Source organism: Pseudophryne corroboree, chromosome 1 (assembly GCF_028390025.1).
Source record: "Pseudophryne corroboree isolate aPseCor3 chromosome 1, aPseCor3.hap2, whole genome shotgun sequence".
Lineage (NCBI taxonomy): Eukaryota > Metazoa > Chordata > Amphibia > Anura > Myobatrachidae > Pseudophryne > Pseudophryne corroboree.
In genome coordinates this window covers 544,446,624-544,463,818 of record NC_086444.1, presented here as the reverse complement: position 1 = coordinate 544,463,818, position 17,195 = coordinate 544,446,624, and the positions used below count along the sequence as shown (strand labels likewise).

Sequence of the window (17,195 nt, the reverse complement as noted above, 5' to 3'; positions counted from 1 at the left end):
CTGTAATACAATTTTATCTGTCGTAAAGTAAACCTACAGTATGTATCACAGCAAGAAAACATTCATCACTGTTACAAAACAAATAAATAAACTTTTGCATTATAACACTATCCAATTAGCCCTGATATGGCGCTCTCCTCCCCCCAGTGCTGGAATTTATCAGGGATTATGTCTCAGGCATCCGAAGCATAATCCACAATAAGTATCCTTCCGGAACAGCGGTAACACATGGAATCAGTCAGGAGACTTATCCCCGCTCCCATGTGTTATCGCATAATCATGGGTCCAATTTCAACCATTAATTGTATACCGAGATAATGACAATCGGTCATAGGAACTTGCTAACTGCACAGTGTATACATCTATCTGCAGGTGAACTCTATACTCACTGGTTAATGGAAGTTTAATAATATGTGACAAAAATAGCATTAACCACAGTATACTCTCTTACCTGTATCACCTTCCTAATTTGAAGGACTCTCATTGGCGATTCAGCGAGTCCCTGTGGCAGTTTTTCAACTGACAGTTCATTCACTGTCTAACGCCAACAGCAGATCCATATTTCACCTGATACTTGATCTCTCTCTCTTCCATTGTGATACTTACCGTTAATTTTCAATATCCGTGAACTCTCATTAACGATTCAGGAAGAGATGCATTCCAATCTACTACCAAACCACACTTTAATTACCCAATCTCGTCTGATCTTGGAAGTGATCAAGTGTTGGGCCTGATCAGTACTTGGAGGGGGACCCGCAGGGAATATCTGGAGTAGTAGGTTCTGGGTTAAACAGAATCCAGTCTAACGTTGAAAGCAGATTCATATCTTTCCTTTTCATTTCCTACTCTTATCTGTATTATGTCACATGAGTCTTCACTTGAAATATTTGAACAAGAAATTATTTTGTAGTATTGTTCTGTAAACCAATAAGATATGGTGTAATAAAATACTTACCAGAGGTTGCTGCCATCAAATCCAAATTTTAGGACTAAAAAGTATATCCCACTGCATATTCTTAATTTCAGCATTAAAATTTATCCAAATAAGCACTCTTTTTTTCTCTCTCTCTCTTTTTATAAACAAACTTTAATAAATGTTACATTTTAAATATAACTAAATATACACAATATAAATTTTCTATGAAGGAGTGTGCCAGAAAAGGGTCTTTTTCTTTCTTAGTAGGAAAAGCTTTGGTGTGGTGCAAAGTGTGCTCATTTATTTTTTGAGGCCAACTCCAGCTTTACTTTTTAATTGAAATCTCATTCGGTACTGGTACTAATATATTATCCTATTACAGGACGATTTGGAATATATTGCTGTAGTGGTGTTATACTATATACATTTTTTTCATATGTAATATACGGTATGTGTATTAAGATACTGGCCGGTATCTATGTATTGTAGTGTCTTTTTAATGTATTAATATATAAATATATTTTTAAGTCAAAGCACAGTCTCATATTTCTTTGTTCTTTTTCTTTCTTATTTTACGCAATTTTACTAACCAGTGGTGCTCTACTGAACCCTAGGTGCACAGCCAACAGTTCGTTTATGAGCAATATAGCAGTTCCATACCTGAATACGTTGGTTTTTCGGGTTCACTACGGTATGCCAGCGGTCGGGCTCCCGGTAAACCAGCATACTGGCGCCGGGAGCCCGACCGCCGGCTTACCGACAGTGTGGTGAGCGCAAATGAGCCCCTTGCGGGCTTGCTGCGCTTGCCACGCTATGGGTACGGTGGCGCGCTACGCACGCCACGCTATTTTATTCTCCCTGCAGGGTGGTCGTGGATCCCCACGAGGGAGTATAAGTGTCGGTATGCCGGCTGTCGGGATCCCGGCGCCGGTATACTGTGCGCCGGGATCCCATCAGTCGGCATACTGAAGACCACACGGTTTTTCATCTATACTTGCTAAATATATATATATATATATATATAAACAACATGGAACTCTCCTGGCAGAGAGAGTAATACGCGGCACTGCAGGATTTTTAAATAGCAAAAGTTTACTTCAACGTTTCGGGACCCAAAGTCCCGTCGTCAGGAAATAATCATACACAAGATAACATGCAGAGATCTTACCTTATATCCCTTGTGTATCCTAGACTCCCCCTCGTCACTTCTCAAACCGCGCCTGAGCCGGGGCGCCGCCAGCGGGACAGAAAAAACTTATAAAGAACAAACCATAATAAAGAGCATACCATAGAGCAAACAAATCATGTGGGATCAAATCAGAGAAAAATGCATAGGTGAAAGGAAATATAAATACATAATTAGTAAAGCAAAGAAACCCTACACAGTTAAGACTGTTCAACCCCCAATGTTAAAACTGTCAAAACTGTGTAACAATCAAGCGCACTGAACTTATCTCCTTTTGATGGGTATCAATTTAAAAATATATTTGCAGCTCCCAATGGAGTACTCTACCTTACTCCAAGCATAAACACTAAAACCATATACCATATAAAATATGTATATTACAAGGAAGCGCATATATATTTTGATCTTTTGATTACAATTATATATTTATTTATTGTTTAATAATCCGATTTCTTGTTAATGCACAACATAAAAATAAATAAAATCTTTAAAACACACCAGGGCTGCAATATTGAAATGTCCAGAACTGTGACTATTACCGTCCAAATAACCCTATACCGCTGGAGCTCCAATATAGATTTTTCTTTAAGCACACAAAGTGCTATTTATATAACTCCCCGGTGAAGAGCTGGTTATTTTGTGACGATGTCCGTTATTACTTTGTATCCACAGACTGAAACAATAAGTTTGGTAGAAACTGCAAGTGTTTACAGTTGTGTCTGCCGCACAACAACTTGTGTCACCCTCTTCTATCCCCACCGCCAATGTTTAATGCTCACCACAGCCGTAGATTGAAACCTCCGTCAGGCTGGATCTTGTGCAGTTGAAGCCGAGGTTTTCCGGCGGGAGCGGCTGTGTCTGCAGCGTCCACAAGGGAAGGGTGTACACTTTCAAAGTTGGTTTCTGGCAATTTCTCCAAATTGTCCTCTGGCATAGAGGGATTCCGTGCCGCCTGCTGGTGTTTTAAAATTGTTCCTTAACGCGTTTCTCCGTGCTTTCAATCTCACGGTTTCATCAGAAGGTATTGAGGTGCATTCTGTTGTCCGTATTTAAATGCCAGGTACCCAATCAATATAGAGCATTAATTAGCATTAATTAGCACAGGTGTGATGATCTTTTAAACCTGTGTTTTCTTTTTTCATTCTTTCACACATTAAACACTATAATAAATTATAGCATAAGGCAACAATCTATTTATGTTTATTATACAAATATATAAAACCCATTTACTTTGTACTATATAGTCTCCATACTATACATTTATTTATTCATTTGTATTAACACGAGACATAGGAGTTAATTTTCATCTTAAATCTTTTTAAATAATAACTATATTTTTATAACACTCAGTGTGGAGCCGAGTGGCTCAAGAGGCTAAGGCCCCTGTCTGTAAACAGACAGACCCGGGTTCGAATCACCTCCAAACCCAGGAAGAACAAATTTTTTAAATTTTTTTCTGTTTATTAAATATTTATCTTATATATTAATTATGCTTACTATAGCTATCATAACCAGACGTAACCCGATTCCAAAATATATCACAATTATCTAGACTCTCATAACATGATTATATTACGTATTCCACATATATATATAGTGAATTTAACAGTACACATAGAGATCTTTATATGTACATAATTATCACAAACCATGTTATTCGACAGAGGATCAAATTTATCACACTATCCCATACTCTCATAGGATTATCAGAACCTTCAGACATTTGTAATCTAAGCTCCTTTATAATCTCAACATATATATGCACACACACCAGACGTTTTATTCTCCACATTTTTTGTGTGTATGTGTGTATATACATACACAGATACATAGCTCACTTCTTTCGTACTTTCAGATTCTGTATTTATTTCTTAATCCTTTGAAAGACATGTATGACCTGACAATGTTCCCCAGTGGTTTCTTTCTATACACATTATACATTCAGATTGCTCATTTGGATGTCCTATATATTATTCATCTCAATTGAATCATTCAAGCCATTCAGAAACAATGTACCCAGGGAGAAGATCCAAAAAGCTTCGCGTTTGCATAGAAGATTGAATCTATCTCCCCCTCTTGTTGTACTTTGAACATGTTCCACTCCTTGTATCCTAATTACTGAGGTGTTGCTATGATGTTTATACTTCACATGTCGTACTAAGCTATGTGTACTGACACCCCGCCTAATGTTATTTTTATGTTCTAAACATCTGATGTGCAACATCCTAGTCGTGCGGCCCACGTATTGTATGCCACACACACATGTGATCACATATATGACATATGTCGTGCGGCAATTAATGCGTTGTTGTATATTAAACGTGGAGCCATTTGAATAGGATGTAACAGTTATACTTTTATCTAGCATAGTATTACAGGTGGTGCATCCTAGTTTTCTACATTTGTAATTCCCCCTTTCTGTATTGAACTTCTGTAACCATGTGTAGTTAGAAACATTTTTTGTAGCTTCATAGTGACTTGGTGCTAAGAAGTTTTTCAAACTAGAAGCCTTTTTAAAGATAACTTGTGGTTTGTCTATTAGTTCTTTAGATAAGATCCTATCAGTTTTTAAAATAGGATAATTCTTATGAATAATACGTTTGATCTCTTTTGAACAGGCATTATATTTTGTTATGAATCTAGGTTGACCATCATTGATGGAGTCCTTCACATCCTCTTTCTTTTTATAGATAAGTAGGGACTCTCTATCACATTTCAAAGCCTCATTAAAAGCATGATCTATAATGTCTATAGGATAATTTTGTTCTTTAAATGCTTGAGTTAATTCTAGAGCTTGAGTTTCAAATTGTTCTATTGTTGAACAGTTTCTACGGAGTCGAAGATACTGACTTTTTGGTATATTATCGAGCCAGGGGCGGTGGTGACTGCTGTGATAATTTAAAAAATTGTTAGTATCGACCGCTTTCTTAAAAGTAGAGGTACTGATAAGATTATCTTCTACTTTGAGGGCGATATCTAAGAAAGTTATTGCTGATTCGTGTATTGTGCTAGTGAAAGATAACCCAAATTCATTATTATTAAGATATGACAAGAATTCCTCAATCTGATGTACATCCCCATCCCAGATAAAAAACATATCATCAATATATCTTCCATATAGCACCAGGTTCGCCCCGAATGGACCATCCCAGACATACTTGTCTTCTAGGTGGCCCATATAGATGTTAGCTAAACTCGGGGCGAACCTGGTGCCCATTGCAACTCCCAATGTCTGTAAATAAAATTTGGTGTTGAATGTGAAGTAATTGTGAGTCATAATAAATTCGACCGCCTCCAAAACAAACCGTCTTTTAACTATTTCCAGTGATCTATCAGTGCTTAATGTGATTTCAAGTGCCTCAAGACCTAATTTGTGAGGTATATTGGAGTACAATGACTCCACATCACAGGTCATAAATAGATAACTATTTTTCCATTTTATGTTTTTAATTAAATTAATAAAGTGAGTAGAATCTCTAATATATGATCTAAGGCTTAAAACATGTGGCTGTAAATGATAAGCCGGAAAACCTCGGCTTCAACTGCACAAGATCCAGCCTGACGGAGGTTTCAATCTACGGCTGTGGTGAGCATTAAACATTGGCGGTGGGGATAGAAGAGGGTGACACAAGTTGTTGTGCGGCAGACACAACTGTAAACACTTGCAGTTTCTACCAAACTTATTGTTTCAGTCTGTGGATACAAAGTAATAACGGACATCGTCACAAAATAACCAGCTCTTCACCGGGGAGTTATATAAATAGCACTTTGTGTGCTTAAAGAAAAATCTATATTGGAGCTCCAGCGGTATAGGGTTATTTGGACGGTAATAGTCACAGTTCTGGACATTTCAATATTGCAGCCCTGGTGTGTTTTAAAGATTTTATTTATTTTTATGTTGTGCATTAACAAGAAATCGGATTATTAAACAATAAATAAATATATAATTGTAATCAAAAGATCAAAATATATATGCGCTTCCTTGTAATATACATATTTTATATGGTATATGGTTTTAGTGTTTATGCTTGGAGTAAGGTAGAGTACTCCATTGGGAGCTGCAAATATATTTTTAAATTGATACCGATCAAAAGGAGATAAGTTCAGTGCGCTTGATTGTTACACAGTTTTGACAGTTTTAACATTGGGGGTTGAACAGTCTTAACTGTGTAGGGTTTCTTTGCTGTGGCTTTTTTCTACTAAGTTTTGAGCAGCACTTGTTAGTATGGCAACACGTAGAGACATAGGAGAGAGAAATACCAGACGTAACCTGATTCTAAATGAACTAATAAATAAGGAAAATGTGGGAGAAGGAGATCAAATTAACCCTCTGGATATGCATCAGTTATTTGGCAGATTAGAAAATCTGCTAAAGGATGAAACTCGGCATTGGCTAGATAAAATGCTATTAAAGAGATATGTAAAAGAAAAGATGATACCCAGAGGGCTAAGGATATTTAAGTCATGCTCATTCAAAGATGATGACAAATTAACTGAAAAATGGAATAATATACTAGACACATGTTCCTTTGCACTTATGGAGTTGTTAATTTCATATAGAGATGACAAAGTGAAAGCCATCTCTATGGAAATTGAAAATATACAAAAATTGTTACAACCATTTGAAGTTAGAACTGATTTCAGGAACTTTGATCGTACTGTTAATTGTAAAGTCGAAGAGTTTGAACAGACTATCATTACGAATAAAAAAAAAAAACTATCTAGGGACCAAGGAGACTATAAACAGGGTCAAGTAAGATCCTACAATAGGAGACACAGATTAAACTCTGAAAGCTTTAGATCAAGTAGCAGACCAAGAAACAACAGACAACAATTCCCCCCTAGGGATAGAATTACATCTAGAGAAAATGAACGACTCCATTATAATACAGGTTCACAGAGGGAACAAAGGAGAGAATTTACACGTGAGTCTGGACAAAGAGCGCAACAGTACAATAAATATAAAAGAAGTCCTGACAACAGGACAAGGGCATATACACAAGGAGCTAGATCAAAAACAACACCTAGGAATATTGAATCACATACAGAAGATACCTCCACCTCTTCTTTTTTAGATCAGAGACTGTATCCAATATGGAAAAACAAGAACAGATATCAGGCCCTACAAACCAATTCGCCAAAAAGAAAAGAGCTAGATACAGAGGAAGAAGAGGTGGAAGAAGGGAACTTATCAAAAAGCGCAAGGAAAGACTAAGAAATAAAGGTCTATTTAACCTCTCTTCACGTGTACTCAGTGAAAGTGAAAAGGCATTAATTGCTAAGGGTCTTAAATTTGCACCATCACAAAAACCTGACTTGTTTGGACTCTATGTAGAGCTCAATCGATACACTCGAGATCTATGTAGAAAACGCTATTTTGCTACTAAAAGCTTGAAAAAACAAGATATAGAGGGACATCCTGTGATTTTGGATGATGCAGATTTATTGCCTCTAAACATCCTTATTGAATTAGAACAAGAAAGCAAAAGCCAGACTGGTGAGGTACTTTAATATGAGGCTGATAAGAATAGGAAAGGCCCTTTCAAAAAGAAATCAGAATTCTATCCTACCAATCAACTTAGTGGGGGGATAGAGACCTTTTTCAATATAACCCTAAATGATATGAGATCATTATGTCAAAATTCAAAGACAATAACAAAGAAGAGAGATAATTTACATTCCCAAGAGAGAAGGGCCCTGAACAACTTAACTAAAGATAAATCACTCACCATCAGGGCTGCAGACAAGGGCGGGGGGACAGTGGTACAAAATACGGAGGATTATCTGAAGGAGGCATACAGACAATTGAATAACATCTTGTTCTATAAAATTCTTGAATTTGATCCTACCTCCAAATATCAGAAGGAACTGAAAGAGTTTCTAGATGTGGCATTAGAAGAGGGGGCGATATCTAAGTCTGAATATTCTTTCCTATTTACCACACACCCAGTTATTCCTACATACTATCACCTCCCAAAGATTCACAAGTCACTACATGCACCTCCTGGGCGTCCCATAATATCTGGTGTAGGGTCCCTCACTTCCAATCTTTCTGCTTTTGTTGATTATCATTTACAGCCACATGTTTTAAGCCTTAGATCATATATTAGAGATTCTACTCACTTTATTAATTTAATTAAAAACATAAAATGGAAAAATAGTTATCTATTTATGACCTGTGATGTGGAGTCATTGTACTCCAATATACCTCACAAATTAGGTCTTGAGGCACTTGAAATCACATTAAGCACTGATAGATCACTGGAAATAGTTAAAAGACGGTTTGTTTTGGAGGCGGTCGAATTTATTATGACTCACAATTACTTCACATTCAACACCAAATTTTATTTACAGACATTGGGAGTTGCAATGGGCACCAGGTTCGCCCCGAGTTTAGCTAACATCTATATGGGCCACCTAGAAGACAAGTATGTCTGGGATGGTCCATTCGGGGCGAACCTGGTGCTATATGGAAGATATATTGATGATATGTTTTTTATCTGGGATGGGGATGTACATCAGATTGAGGAATTCTTGTCATATCTTAATAATAATGAATTTGGGTTATCTTTCACTAGCACAATACACGAATCAGCAATAACTTTCTTAGATATCGCCCTCAAAGTAGAAGATAATCTTATCAGTACCTCTACTTTTAAGAAAGCGGTCGATACTAACAATTTTTTAAATTATCACAGCAGTCACCACCGCCCCTGGCTCGATAATATACCAAAAAGTCAGTATCTTCGACTCCGTAGAAACTGTTCAACAATAGAACAATTTGAAACTCAAGCTCTAGAATTAACTCAAGCATTTAAAGAACAAAATTATCCTATAGACATTATAGATCATGCTTTTAATGAGGCTTTGAAATGTGATAGAGAGTCCCTACTTATCTATAAAAAGAAAGAGGATGTGAAGGACTCCATCAATGATGGTCAACCTAGATTCATAACAAAATATAATGCCTGTTCAAAAGAGATCAAACGTATTATTCATAAGAATTATCCTATTTTAAAAACTGATAGGATCTTATCTAAAGAACTAATAGACAAACCACAAGTTATCTTTAAAAAGGCTTCTAGTTTGAAAAACTTCTTAGCACCAAGTCACTATGAAGCTACAAAAAATGTTTCTAACTACACATGGTTACAGAAGTTCAATACAGAAAGGGGGAATTACAAATGTAGAAAACTAGGATGCACCACCTGTAATACTATGCTAGATAAAAGTATAACTGTTACATCCTATTCAAATGGCTCCACGTTTAATATACAACAACGCATTAATTGCCGCACGACATATGTCATATATGTGATCACATGTGTGTGTGGCATACAATACGTGGGCCGCACGACTAGGATGTTGCACATCAGATGTTTAGAACATAAAAATAACATTAGGCGGGGTGTCAGTACACATAGCTTAGTACGACATGTGAAGTATAAACATCATAGCAACACCTCAGTAATTAGGATACAAGGAGTGGAACATGTTCAAAGTACAACAAGAGGGGGAGATAGATTCAATCTTCTATGCAAACGCGAAGCTTTTTGGATCTTCTCCCTGGGTACATTGTTTCCGAATGGCTTGAATGATTCAATTGAGATGAATAATATATAGGACATCCAAATGAGCAATCTGAATGTATAATGTGTATAGAAAGAAACCACTGGGGAACATTGTCAGGTCATACATGTCTTTCAAAGGATTAAGAAATAAATACAGAATCTGAAAGTACGAAAGAAGTGAGCTATGTATCTGTGTATGTATATACACACATACACACAAAAAATGTGGAGAATAAAACGTCTGGTGTGTGTGCATATATATGTTGAGATTATAAAGGAGCTTAGATTACAAATGTCTGAAGGTTCTGATAATCCTATGAGAGTATGGGATAGTGTGATAAATTTGATCCTCTGTCGAATAACATGGTTTGTGATAATTATGTACATATAAAGATCTCTATGTGTACTGTTAAATTCACTATATATATGTGGAATACGTAATATAATCATGTTATGAGAGTCTAGATAATTGTGATATATTTTGGAATCGGGTTACGTCTGGTTATGATAGCTATAGTAAGCATAATTAATATATAAGATAAATATTTAATAAACAGAAAAAAATTTAAAAAATTTGTTCTTCCTGGGTTTGGAGGTGATTCGAACCCGGGTCTGTCTGTTTACAGACAGGGGCCTTAGCCTCTTGAGCCACTCGGCTCCACACTGAGTGTTATAAAAATATAGTTATTATTTAAAAAGATTTAAGATGAAAATTAACTCCTATGTCTCGTGTTAATACAAATGAATAAATAAATGTATAGTATGGAGACTATATAGTACAAAGTAAATGGGTTTTATATATTTGTATAATAAACATAAATAGATTGTTGCCTTATGCTATAATTTATTATAGTGTTTAATGTGTGAAAGAATGAAAAAAGAAAACACAGGTTTAAAAGATCATCACACCTGTGCTAATTAATGCTAATTAATGCTCTATATTGATTGGGTACCTGGCATTTAAATACGGACAACAGAATGCACCTCAATACCTTCTGATGAAACCGTGAGATTGAAAGCACGGAGAAACGCGTTAAGGAACAATTTTAAAACACCAGCAGGCGGCACGGAATCCCTCTATGCCAGAGGACAATTTGGAGAAATTGCCAGAAACCAACTTTGAAAGTGTACACCCTTCCCTTGTGGACGCTGCAGACACAGCCGCTCCCGCCGGAAAACCTCGGCTTCAACTGCACAAGATCCAGCCTGACGGAGGTTTCAATCTACGGCTGTGGTGAGCATTAAACATTGGCGGTGGGGATAGAAGAGGGTGACACAAGTTGTTGTGCGGCAGACACAACTGTAAACACTTGCAGTTTCTACCAAACTTATTGTTTCAGTCTGTGGATACAAAGTAATAACGGACATCGTCACAAAATAACCAGCTCTTCACCGGGGAGTTATATAAATAGCACTTTGTGTGCTTAAAGAAAAATCTATATTGGAGCTCCAGCGGTATAGGGTTATTTGGACGGTAATAGTCACAGTTCTGGACATTTCAATATTGCAGCCCTGGTGTGTTTTAAAGATTTTATTTATTTTTATGTTGTGCATTAACAAGAAATCGGATTATTAAACAATAAATAAATATATAATTGTAATCAAAAGATCAAAATATATATGCGCTTCCTTGTAATATACATATTTTATATGGTATATGGTTTTAATAATTAGTAAAGTATTGTAAAAACTAATGTCTCCTAAGAACATGCAGAAAATATAGAATGGCTGGCCGCATTGATGCAGAGCTAATAATGCTAAACCAACAGGCCATCTGATATCTAAATCAAAGAGTTCCACGTAATCCGTTCATTCAGGCCATTCGGTGCCACAGTGTTCAAATGTTCTTTATAAGTTTTTCTTTTACACTTGGTGGGTATATGATGTGTAACTACTTCTAACCTGTGTCTTTTTCAGATCGCGCCGTGCACAGGGAGACGCACTAGAGTGTTGCCTAGCAACCGCTGGGATTTGTGGGTCTGACGTCGTTAACATGCGACACGCCCTTTCCGTCCCGCTGGCGGCGCCCCGGCTCAGGCGCAGTTTGAGAAGTGACGAGGGGGAGTCTAGGATACACAAGGGATATAAGGTAAGATCTCTGCATGTTATCTTGTGTATGATTTTTTCCTGACGACGGGACTTTGGGTCCCGAAACGTTGAAGTAAACTTTTGCTATTTAAAAATCCTGCAGTGCCGCGTATTACTCTCTCTGCCAGGAGAGTTCCATGTTGTTTATTGATTATCTAGAAGGCACGCAAGTACTGCATTAATAATTGTGAAGAGTGCCGATTCAGCTGTATACCTATATATATATATATATATACATATAAATTGCAAATGGTCCCGGCACTCCCCTTAAAGTGTGATAACTGCTGCGGTGCCCTCCTGGTGGAAGCTTACTTCCACTAAGTAGTGTAGCGGTATGGCGGCGGCACTCAACCAGACTTCACAACTGCAGTTCAAAGATTTATTGCGCCAACATGTTTCGGGGATTAGACCCCGTCCTCTGGCCCTGAGGACGGGGTCTAATCCCCGAAACATGTTGGCGCAATAAATCTTTGAACTGCAGTTGTGAAGTCTGGTTGAGTGCCGCCGCCATACCGCTACACTATATATACATATATATATATTTTTTTATCTTGAGTGCGGAAACACACCCACTCTACTACAAAAATAAAGCTGCCCATTCATTTTGCAACAATTGCATTTTAACAAGTCATCTGTAATTGCTCCTGCAATGTGTGCACTGAATTACGGGACTAAGGGGGTCATTCTGACCCAAATACATGCTGCGCTTCCTCGCAGCCGTGTAATCGGGTCGTAACTGCGTATGCACGGTGTCCACCTTGCGCAGGCACATCGTTGCCTGGCGACGGCCTTCGCCAGGCAGCGATGCTGCTAGCGAGAAAAGCAGTCGCAGCGGCAACGGCAAGAAGATTGAAAGGAGGAAGACAGAACCAGGCGGCAATTCACCATTTTCGGGGAGTGGTGAGTCCAACGCAGGTGTGTCCAGGCATTTGGAGGGCGGATGTCTGACGTCAATTCCGGGACCTGCATCGCTGGATCGATTGCACAGGGTAAGTAACTCTTACCCTGGTCTTCTTTTACAGGAAACTTTTTTCATAGCAGGGCTGCACAAGCAATCGCAGCCCTGCTATGCAGAAATACACTCCCCCATAGGCAGCGTCTAGTTGATCACACGGGCAGCAAAAAGTTGCTACGTGCGATCAACTCGGAATGACCCCCTAATTCAGAAATGGATGCTAATGGCACAGACGATTCATCTTTGTACACAGCAGCTGTGCGAAAATATCAAAGTCCATAGGAGGTGACTTGTGTAAAAAGACACCTACCGGCAACTTCTCTGATCTGATGTCTGCATTCAAAGACACAGCACTGGATCAACATCACAACCATAATTCACAGCATCATACATGGAAACTCTTAGTTTACTCAGTGTGTCTGCCAAATTTATGCCAGTGAAACTGCATCAGAGGACACAGATACTGGCTTCGGCATGCCGACATGCCCCTGTTTTTTGTAATGCTCTTATCTCTGAGGATTCGGTATGATATACTGATGGATGGGATACTGGTGGTCAGAGTACAGACAGCTGCATCCCGTTAATCAGAATCCCGACAGCCTCTAGACAGTAATAAACCTCCCCTCCCCTCCCCCTGCCCTAACGCTCCCTTGTCAGTGCCTAATCCTAACCCTCCCCGTTGGTGCCTAACTCAAACCTTCCCCAGTGGTGCCTAACCCTAACCCTCCATTTCCCGGTGCCTAAACTTTACCCTCCACACTTGGTGCCTAACCCTAACCTCCCCTTGGAAGTGCCTAACCCCATCCCCCCTACCCAGTACCTAACCATCCCTTTCCTGTCCCTGCACCCTAATCCCTCTCCTAAACCTAACCACGAGTTCCGTTGGGATTTTGATGCCAACATTAAGCCGCCATTCAGGATTCATACATTGGTATTTAGACCGCTGGGATCCCTTCCGGCAGCATTTTAACTGCATCCCATCCCTGCCCCCAAAAAGGCTGCAGACAGTCAATCATCCAAAGTCTGTAGCTGTGCTGCATCCTGCGCATGTGCAGATCAAAAAGCATTGGTCCATTGAAAGGGTTAGCCACTGTGTCCACCTCTGAATTAACCCCTATATGCGTATCTTCACCCATATGCGAGTTGTAAGCATCTATGCTGTGCTCCCACCCCCTATCAGTGTAGTTGGTTTAATATATGTCCTAATCATCAGGGCACACTTGCATTAGCCTATACCGTACATGGCACGAATCATACAGCTGGAAACAAGTGTAGTGAGGCTTCTGCCTAACTCTGCATAACCCGCAGTACCATTCACATGTCCACTCTGAACTTTCACTATGTAAGAAAGTGCTCTTACAGCCCAGTTGTGCCCTATCAGTCATAAATAGAGTTGTGCTACAACTCTGCATCACCTATACTTGTGTAAGCATGATTCTGGAGCATGTACACTGCAAAAACAGGCAATAACAAAAAAAGGCAATAGTGTCAGTGGCGCACTCAGGGGGGTTTCTGAGTACCTAGAAACACCCCCTGATGGGCTAACTTGTTTATTTTAGAGACGGACACAGCTTTGTGTCTCCAGCTCAGCACAAACCAATCAGCGGAGCTCTCTGTATACAGAATATCCTGGGAGAACTCCTGTGCATGCGCAGCCACAGCAGACTCCCCCTCGTCCCACATTCTCACAGTGCCACCAGTCTGCTCTCAGTATGTGTACTGTATCTGTTTGTGTGTATGTATGTATGTATGTATGTATGTATGTATGTATGTATGTAGCTATCAGTAATGTGGGGTGAGGCAGAGCCTTTCCTGTCATACTAATGTTTGTGCCAGAATTTTAATAAAGTATATGAAAAATACAAAGAATATATTAGAAATATCTTCTTTGTATTATTCTAATAATTTTTTTTTTTTAAACTCTGAAGTAAAACGTCTATGGCAGGTGAGGCAGTGCCTCTCCTGCCTATCTTTTCCACACAACTCGGATTAAAGCCCACCAAATTTCCAGGAGTTTATACTGCTGCACCTGTGTATAATGCCCACATGCACCCTTGGGTTCATACAGATGGAGCCACGCTCATCGATGGTACGTCTGTGCCTGGGCATACCCAGCGAGGCGGACCGCCAGGAGCAAACAGGGCGTGCGTGCTTCGTAGAGGCGCATGCGCCCCATTCAAAGTGAATGGAAGTGACTGTGTATGCTCTGCGACAGGCCGAGGTGCAGGCATGCCTAGGCACGCCGCCCGCCCCACCTACGATGTAGCCATGCTCAATGAGTGTGACTCCATCTTTATATTGTGTGTAAATCTGGCTCTAATACTAGCTAGTGCCTCCTGATCCATTTACCTCACCACACGTCCCTGGTATGTATGTGTGTTTACAGTATACAGTATATGTGTGTGTGTGTGTGTGTGTGTGTGTGTGTGTGTGCTGACATTTACAAATAAGAAATATATACTCTTTATGATAGTGTCATATTACAGCAGAAATGTTGGTGTGATTAAGATCATGAATCTGCCATAAGTGCTGTTACACTTTACAAACTGTAGATTTATGGTAATTATTGTGTTGTTGTTTTTAACCTATTTCTGCTTCAGCATTTTTTTTATATAAGAAACTATTCCCTGTATGCAACATAAGCCTTTAGGGGCTACCATACAAAGAGTATGTTGCTCATATGAGAAAAATAAAATAAATACATAAATTAGCCATATGATCTAATGTTTATCTTAGATTTCTATATCTACTTAATTCACTTACTGTACTTAAATGTTTGCCTTGAGCAAGTAAACAGAAGGAAGTTTGATCACCTTAATTAGCATGCATTTAATAGTATCTAACAACACAGCACTGAAGGCGCTTAGGTAAATACCACACACATCAATACATCACACTGAGACACTTGCCAGCATTAGCAATCTATGATAAAATCAATAAATGGTACATACAGCCCAATGGCATAGCTTTATTTAATAATGTAAGTAACTCAATTTTCAATAAATCACTGGTCTCACCTTAAGCACAGACACATTTTGCTCAAATAGCGGCTGTTTATAGCTAAGCACATTTTGTTTAATTACTTCTAAATCATCATTAAGTTACTGTATATTAGTTTTCCATGAAAACCAGCATATGTCTTGAACTAACTGTAGTAAATTGTAGCTTTAGGAAGCACAATAAGCTACTAATGGATACTTTCTGCTATTGGTAGCTGCGGTACAAACAAGTCATCTTCATTTGCATTTATTTTATTATTGTGAACAACATTGTGTTATATAGTGCAAGCATATTCCATAGCGTTTTTCAGTTGGGAACATTGTAATAAAATAAGCCTGGGTATTAACAGGCAGTAAAAGAAGTAAAAGGGTCCTGCGTGTATGCTCACAATCTAAGACGGGATGCGGTTATGTGACCGGCGGTCACTACACTGATGCTGAGATCCCAAACTGTTAACAGCCCGCCGACCAGCAAGGGCTATTTCCACTTGTGGGTGTCCACGACACCTGTGGTGAGTGCAGAGACCCACCGAGCCCCCTGCGTGGCGAGCACAGCAAGCCCGCGAAGGGCTTCATTGAGCTCCATCCCTGTCGGCCAACTAACAACCGGGATCTCAGCGTTGGTATGGTAACTGGCAGTCTCCCAACCACCGATCAGCCAAACCCAACACTCTAAGACAATTGGTGTTAGATATATGAAGTTTAGTGTCACATATTGGATACTGGTGCAGCCAGATTGCAAGGTTAAAAGTGGTTTGTGTGGTTATGTGATCCGGTCTGTCACACAGAAATGTACATTTCGTATGATCTGTGTAATGGAATGGTAATCAGGTAAAACAGTACAGGACCGTAGTCTAGGAATTTAATAAGATTGCCTGAAGAGGATAATTTTCAGGTAACTTTTCAAATTTGGAAGCTAGCAAAGAGTCTAATGCAAAACAGGTTCTATAACCACGTGACCAGTCAATAAGAGTGGATGAGTCGGAGGTAGAACATGTAAATTAAAAACTGGTCAGCAAGTGTCATGAATAGCTGATGATTATAGGGTCTTGAAAGTGAAAAGTTGGGCATGTGAGAGGAAGGCTGGTGGGCAGCGGGGGGTTTATAATTGAAAAACTTGTGGGCAGGGTTAGCATTTAATTGAAAAAAAGTGATGGTCATTTGTAGGATGTGTCCTTGTACACCTTTACATTTTTGCTTCATTTGCTATTAAATGCTTAGCATGGCTACACCAAGAGTAGTGATTGGATGGATTCCCAATTGTTTTTCCTTCAAAAGAATTTGTATAAAGTAGAAGATTAAAGTAGCATATTTTAATAGAAGTCATAAGGCGGGGCTAATTTGCAGATTAGATTGTATGGCTAATTTGTCCATATGACTAAATTGAGGATAGGTGTATGTGGACACATCTGTAAGGAGTAGGCAGAGGAGGGGGCTTATAAAGGTCAAGTCTGTGGGCAGAGTTCACATGTTAGGGGAA

General features: G+C 39.0%; 1 protein-coding gene and 1 pseudogene across 6 annotated transcripts in view; one reads left to right on the top strand and one right to left on the bottom strand.

Moving 5' to 3' along the window:
* Nucleotides 1-17,195, bottom strand: part of LINGO2 (leucine rich repeat and Ig domain containing 2) — a 2,057,065-nt gene that overhangs the window by 1,258,382 nt on the left and 781,488 nt on the right. The window lies entirely within an intron of this gene.
* On the top strand, nt 664-781 carry LOC134946145 (5S ribosomal RNA; annotated as a pseudogene).